This window comes from Rhea americana, unplaced genomic scaffold (genome assembly GCF_003343005.1).
Source record: "Rhea americana isolate MKP2758 unplaced genomic scaffold, rheAme1 scaffold_49, whole genome shotgun sequence".
Classification (NCBI taxonomy): domain Eukaryota; kingdom Metazoa; phylum Chordata; class Aves; order Rheiformes; family Rheidae; genus Rhea; species Rhea americana.
The window spans coordinates 275636-281635 of NW_028186634.1; the positions used below are offsets into that span (position 1 = coordinate 275636).

General features: G+C 51.9%; 1 protein-coding gene across 2 annotated transcripts in view; it reads right to left on the reverse strand.

The window, feature by feature from the left end:
* OSBPL5 (oxysterol binding protein like 5) overlaps nucleotides 1-5125 on the reverse strand; it is a 111242-nt gene extending 106117 nt beyond the window's left edge. Inside the window, exon 1 of one of the 2 annotated variants that reach the window (XM_085317103.1) lies at nucleotides 5042-5125. The gene's annotated coding sequence lies outside the window, so the exon portion shown is untranslated. Of the gene's footprint in view, nucleotides 1-3300; nucleotides 3398-5041 lie in introns of those variants that run through there. The other variant, XM_085317105.1, reaches the window with a different exon arrangement.
* Nucleotides 5126-6000: the final 875 nt, after the last annotated feature.

The window sequence follows — 6000 nt, forward strand, 5'->3', positions numbered from 1 at the left end:
CCCTGATCTCCCGAATCCAAAGCTAAGCACCTTAACCACATCATTACCCTACTTGTGTTGCCTCAACTCGCCTGCATCCAGGAGCACCAAATTACTGGGGGAAGGGAAGGGAAGGGGGGAGGGAGGGAGCAGAGCAAAACACTTCTTGGGAATATTCCTGACCCACCTAGAAGCACACGCTGGAGGTATCACAAACTAAAACCCAGCTCCTCGGTGCAAGCCTCCCCTACTGCAGGCCAAAGGATTTGGAACAAAGACGCAACTTCGGGCGCTTGCCAAAACCCTGAGCTTTCTCAAGGTCAATTGCTAACGCAGACCCTCTTAAATCAAGCAAAAAGACGCCTATTGCAAAATGCTTTTCTCCCAGCGGATGGGAACGCTCAAGAGATTGAATAACCTGGCGCGGGAGCGAGCGTGCACCTGCCCAACCAGCCGGGCCAGGCTGGCGGACAGAGCTGTTGCAACTCGCTGCAAGCAGAAACCAGTAGCAAATCGCACCTTGCTCCACGGCACGGGCGAAGCGGGGCCCTGCGGAGCGACGCCGCAGCCCAGCGCCTCTGGAGACGGCTCCTGCCGCCAGGCTGTCCACGCCAGACCTGGCACACGCAGCCGCAGGCTCGGCTCCAAGGTGCCAACCAGCTCATAGTGCTGTTTCTGCAGCATCTTTCACCAGTGATTTCTTTTCAAACGCTGCCACGTCCTCGAGGCGCAAAGGACAGGAGCTCTCCTAGCAAAACCTGCGAAAAAYTAAATTATTACGGCCCACATGGTGCAGATTCCTCTTTGGCTGGAGCAAAACTTCGCGTTCTTCTTCCTTTACAGTCCCGGCCACAGTAACACAGCACAACTATTTGTCATCCTCATCCTCACTAGAGGAGCCCCTTTCAATTTAGTATTTAATGTAATTACAGCAAATTAAATCAGGCTTAGAAAATAAACTCTTACTTTTCCAGAGCTATTATCTTACCTCTACGAAACTCTATCAGTCTAAAGTGGATCTAGTTATTACACAATTGGGTCTCTCCTGTTTTGCATCTATTCAACGAGTAGAAAACAGATGTTGGCATGAAAATTGTTTAAATTCTATTTCCAAATTCAATCCCACAACTCCAAGAAAAAACTCAGGAACCATTAATAGTAGCACAATGAACGAACCTTCCGTGTTGCACAGCCAGTATTTGAAAACCAATTTTTTGTTCACTTTCCTTCACCACAGTGACGTTTCTCCCTTTTATAGGGGGAAAGAATTTGCATTTGGCTAAATAACAAGGCAAACAATTGCTTTTGTATGCTTTCAGCAAAAGTCATCTCCTGCTAGCAATATACAGCYAATGTGATTTCTCTTTGAGAGAGACACTTGGCTGCAATGAAGTCAATGGTGTTTTCCCATTTCCATCTCAGTGGGCTGAGATGCAAAACAAAGTAAGAGATCAAGCTACTGAAGCCAGGAGGAAAGCAGGTAAGCAGCCGTGTGCACTTATGTGCCACTAAATAAATGCACAGTGATGAGTGGTCAAAGCTAGGATGATCCGTTTCTGCAAACATTAGAGCCAATTTAGAGCAATTCCACTGCGGACAGTGAAATTTCATTTCTTAGCACAAACTGCAGAAGGGGATTTCACGCCTGCTCACATCTATACCACAGAAGGATACAAAAACCCCAAATCCAGAGATTTCCTAGAAGCTCAGCCTGTTCAAAGCAATTAATTTCTACAGTACTACTTAGTGAAAAAAGGCAATGCATCTACAAGCAGGTATCTGAGGGATGCTCTTGGTACCCTGTCAATCAGTACTTTCACAAATTAACGAAACACTGGCTTGCAATACTTGCACTGACACTAGAAGCGTCATTGTTAATACAATGTAAGCATACAGGCCACTGGGAATACAATATTAAGTAGGAAATCACTGTACTATGCTGCTGTACAACAACTAGGAGAACATTACCCATCATCAGCAGCCAGCCCAAGCGCTGCTCTCTGCTAGCCATGCATCTTGTTGGTAACAGCAAGGCTTATATTAACACAACGAAGCCAGCTGACGACAGCTTTATAGCTGAGAACACCATATTGTGCATTTCTGGGAAAAGGCCTCTTTAGCACTGTGAGGATTATTGTGGCTAAATTGCTTCTGAGTCACACAGGCGGCTGTTGCTCAATGTTTCTCCTCCGGTCCCTACCTACTTTTTATTTCCTCACAAGGATGCACCTGTTCAGAAAAAAAAAGAAAGAAARAAAAAACAGCACTGGTCACACCCTCAACTTGTAGCTAATTTAGAGTTACTATTCGCTATCTTATTGGCACAACRGGATTGTTTTTATTTATATTACAGCACAGCTCAGCAGAGGCCAAGGCCACATTGCACTAACTAACAGTAAGAGGGAGACCCACGAACACGTACTCCAAGCAGATACAAGATGAACGGCAGGCAGCACAGAAGACCCCACCAAGCTTCTCAGACACTGCCGGGCTACTGCAGGGTCCTCCCGGCACACCGCACCCTCTTGGAAGAGCAAGCCAGGACCCGAACGCAGCGCAGAGGAGGCTCCCAGAGCCGCTGCCGCACAGACACATCGGCCACAGCAGTGTGCTCCAACGTGCCCAAGTCCAGACACACCTTCAGGAGGGAACAGCACTACGGGCAACAGCCCTCGGGCATCAAAGACAGATAGGGCCTCGTTTGTGCCCAAGACTGAATTAAAGCAAGCCCCAAAAGCCCCAAAGCCAAGCTACTTGTATTCATTCCTATCGTACTACATCTGCTGCTCATGATGAGGGATGTTGCAAAGACAGCACGAGATGGGGAGGYCAGGCCAAGTTAACAGATGTTAAAATGGGGAGAAGCAGCTCCATTTCAAGCCAGACTCAAAACTGCACAGGCTGGGTGCTTCGTGGCTAACACACTGCTCCAGCCAGACGCAACAGCAAGCTCTGTGGTGCCGCTTGGGTCACTGCTTCGCTCACCAACMCCACGACAGCAGCGGTGCGTTCAGCTCTCCCAGAAAGCCTTCGTAATCCATGTAGGGATTTACTGCTTCATGAAAACAGAAAAAAAAAATCCAGATGTTGCTCAGACCTGAGCCATCTTTGACCCACATATGAAAGAACAGGTCAYGAAATGATCTGCAAATCTGGATTTCTTTCGTTAGTAAGAGAAAAAAAAAATATTTGCTGTTCCAGCAACAGTCAGGCTTGCAGCATTGTATGAGTTTTTTTTCAAAGCCAAGCAGCAAGAGAAAAGCAAAGATTCATCCTATAAAATGTAATTCTAGTCTATTTGCACGCATGCCAGGAGCTTACCAGAACGAACCCCAGCAGCCCAGTATTAATCCCAGGGGTAATTTCACATCCTACTTCCAGAGATTTTGTGGATCAGCCCGCGGCGATTCCCCAAGCAAACTGCGCAATGCTTGACAAAATGTCAAAAAACCTCGGTCACGTCCCGCTGCTACGTCAAAATGATTGCTTCCTGATGCTGAAAGCAGCGTGAAAGAGAAGAGCAAGTAGGAGACTGGAACTTTTCTTAAGGAGGAGAAGAAATTGTTCTTTTCGCTCTGCCAGTACAGCCCACGGTGACTAACAGCCCCCGGCACCGCGCCGTGTGGCAGAGCTCCCCTCCTCTCCTGAGCGGGACGGAGCAGCAGGAAGAGAAATCCCCGACATTTTAACGCAAGGAAAGAGGAAAAGGTGYGACACTGCCGTGGGATTTGCACCCCTTCACCTGGCATCAAGCGAGGCGGGCAGCAAAAGCCAAACCCTCTCTGCAGCATTGAAGGTGGAAAGGAGCAAGAGCAGATGAAACCATTGTCTAAAAATCTATCAGCGTAGAAACTGAAGTATCTTTTAGGGTAATCTGATGCTTTTGCTAAGAAAGACGCAGCTGAGGACAGCTAGGCCCTGGAGAAGAGCTGGTGGGCACCAGGTGCTCCCAGTGCCGGGCTGGGACGCAGCAGGGCCGAGCTCACCTCCCAGCTCCCTGCTGAACAGCCCAAACTACACGTTTCGCTGCTCCGTGCCTCTCTCCTACATTTCATCAAGCTAAGCAGCGAGTCTGCTTTTCCCCCAGCCTGCGCTGGTCGGTTTGGACAGCAGGTCCTTCGGGACGCCCTGCAGCAGCGTCCCGTCGGGGAAGACGGGCACAGCAGCTACTGCGTTGCCCCTCCGGCGGGGACAACTCCACCRCGACCGATTCTCTGGCAGATCAGACAGCACGAAGCAGGCAGCCGCGCTGTCTTTCCTCTCAAGGATAGCTGCACGTGTCCCAGCTTATTAAGGACACGAATGTTTCTCTTTCGGCTTCAGCAGGTTAATCTTGCACTGATACTGTATCATGCAAACGGGAACCAGGTTGCCAAAACGCCCACCGAACCCGCACAGCCCCGCAGCCGACCTGCAGAAGCCCACGCCTGCCTCGGACGCTGACAAAACGCAGCCAAAGACGGGCACGTCCAGGCGGCTGCCAGCACGACAAGGTTACGGCTACCAGCCCGCAGCACAGACCTCAGGGACGCAAGCACGCAGAAAGGAAACCTAGGCGCGAATCTATGCATTTGTAAAACGAGGAGGAGAACCGAGCCGCTTCAACCCAGGGCAAAGTTGGATTTGCACATCTGTAAATCCTTCAGTCCAAAAGGCGCTAAAGGGAGTAACGACACAGCCTCGAGCACAGCTCTGCAAACACAACACAAAACTATCCAAGATTATGGAACGAGGGGTAGGCCCGACCCCCAAAAACCCACTTTCTCGCCTCTCTCCCTGGCGAGGGCCTGACGCCACGCAGGGAGTCGCCCCCGCTAACCCGCTGTCAGCTGCCCCCGCTTCTGCCGAACATCGGCCTTTAATCCGGCCGCCCCTTCGCGGCACACAGCCGCAGGCGCGGTGCGGGGCGCCTCAGCGAGCACAGGAAGGCTGAACCCTCAGACAGCCTTTCAGTAATTCAGCAACATGCAGATCGCTGAAGAAGAGTCTCGCGGGGACAAAACGCTCCCGGTCAGCGGGCGTTATTTCACGAATGGCTTTTGCCGCTTCCCCCCCGACTCACCTGACCTCACGCCCGGAGCCGGGGCAGAGCATCCGCGGCCGATTTCGCCCCGTCGCCCGCGGCGCGGCGGCGGGCGGAGGCGCCTCCGCAGCCGCGGCCGGGCGGGCGGCGCGGGGCTGCGGCGCGGCGGAGGGCTGCCCCGGCCTCGGCACCCCCTGCCCCAGCCTTCACGCCGCAGGAGCCGCCTGGTGCGGCTGCGGCGGCAGAGCTCGCGTCAGGAACGTGCGCCCTAAAAGCTCAAAAATTCATCATTTCCCACCCTGAAGAAACTGTTAAGCTGTGCTCACTTTCTCCAAAATTGTTACCTGGGTTAAGAGGATATTTTCCATGTTTGTCAGGTTGCAACACWGAGCCCGGAACCAGAACAACGCTGATTAAAGAACAAACCCCACATTTAACATAGTGTAATGATTTCCACCTAGCTTAATGGCTGCGAAACAGAAACAAGTTATCGCTAGCACATCAAAGAGCTGGAAAAATGTAGTCAACGGTACCTTTGAGCTATTATGCATATCAAGTGGCAAGATACCATCATGAATAATAAGGGATCTGCAGCGAGGTTGCACAAACAGCATGAAGCAATGCTGCCGCACACCCTCCTCGTGGTGCACATCAAAAGCCCACGGAGAAGAGCGACTAATTTCCAAAGAACATCTAGAAGTGGTCGGGGGAAGAGTCGTGTGGTATCCGGAAGAGGAGCCTGGGACGCGACGCAGTTCGGCAGCCGGAGCGATCGGTCGGCACGCGAGCTTAGGGGAGTGCGTGGGCAAGGCTGGCTTTCTCCTGCTTTCTGTGCCGCCAGATATCTTACGTACCCTGATCGTTGCCCTTGCTGATCTTCCTTAAACAAATATTAGGGCTCTCAAGCGCCTCTGTGGCCGGGCAGTTCCCGCAGTGCCCTCGGGAGCAGGAGAGGGAAGCTGCGCGGCCGCCGCGCGGCGCGTGCCTGCAGCGGAGCC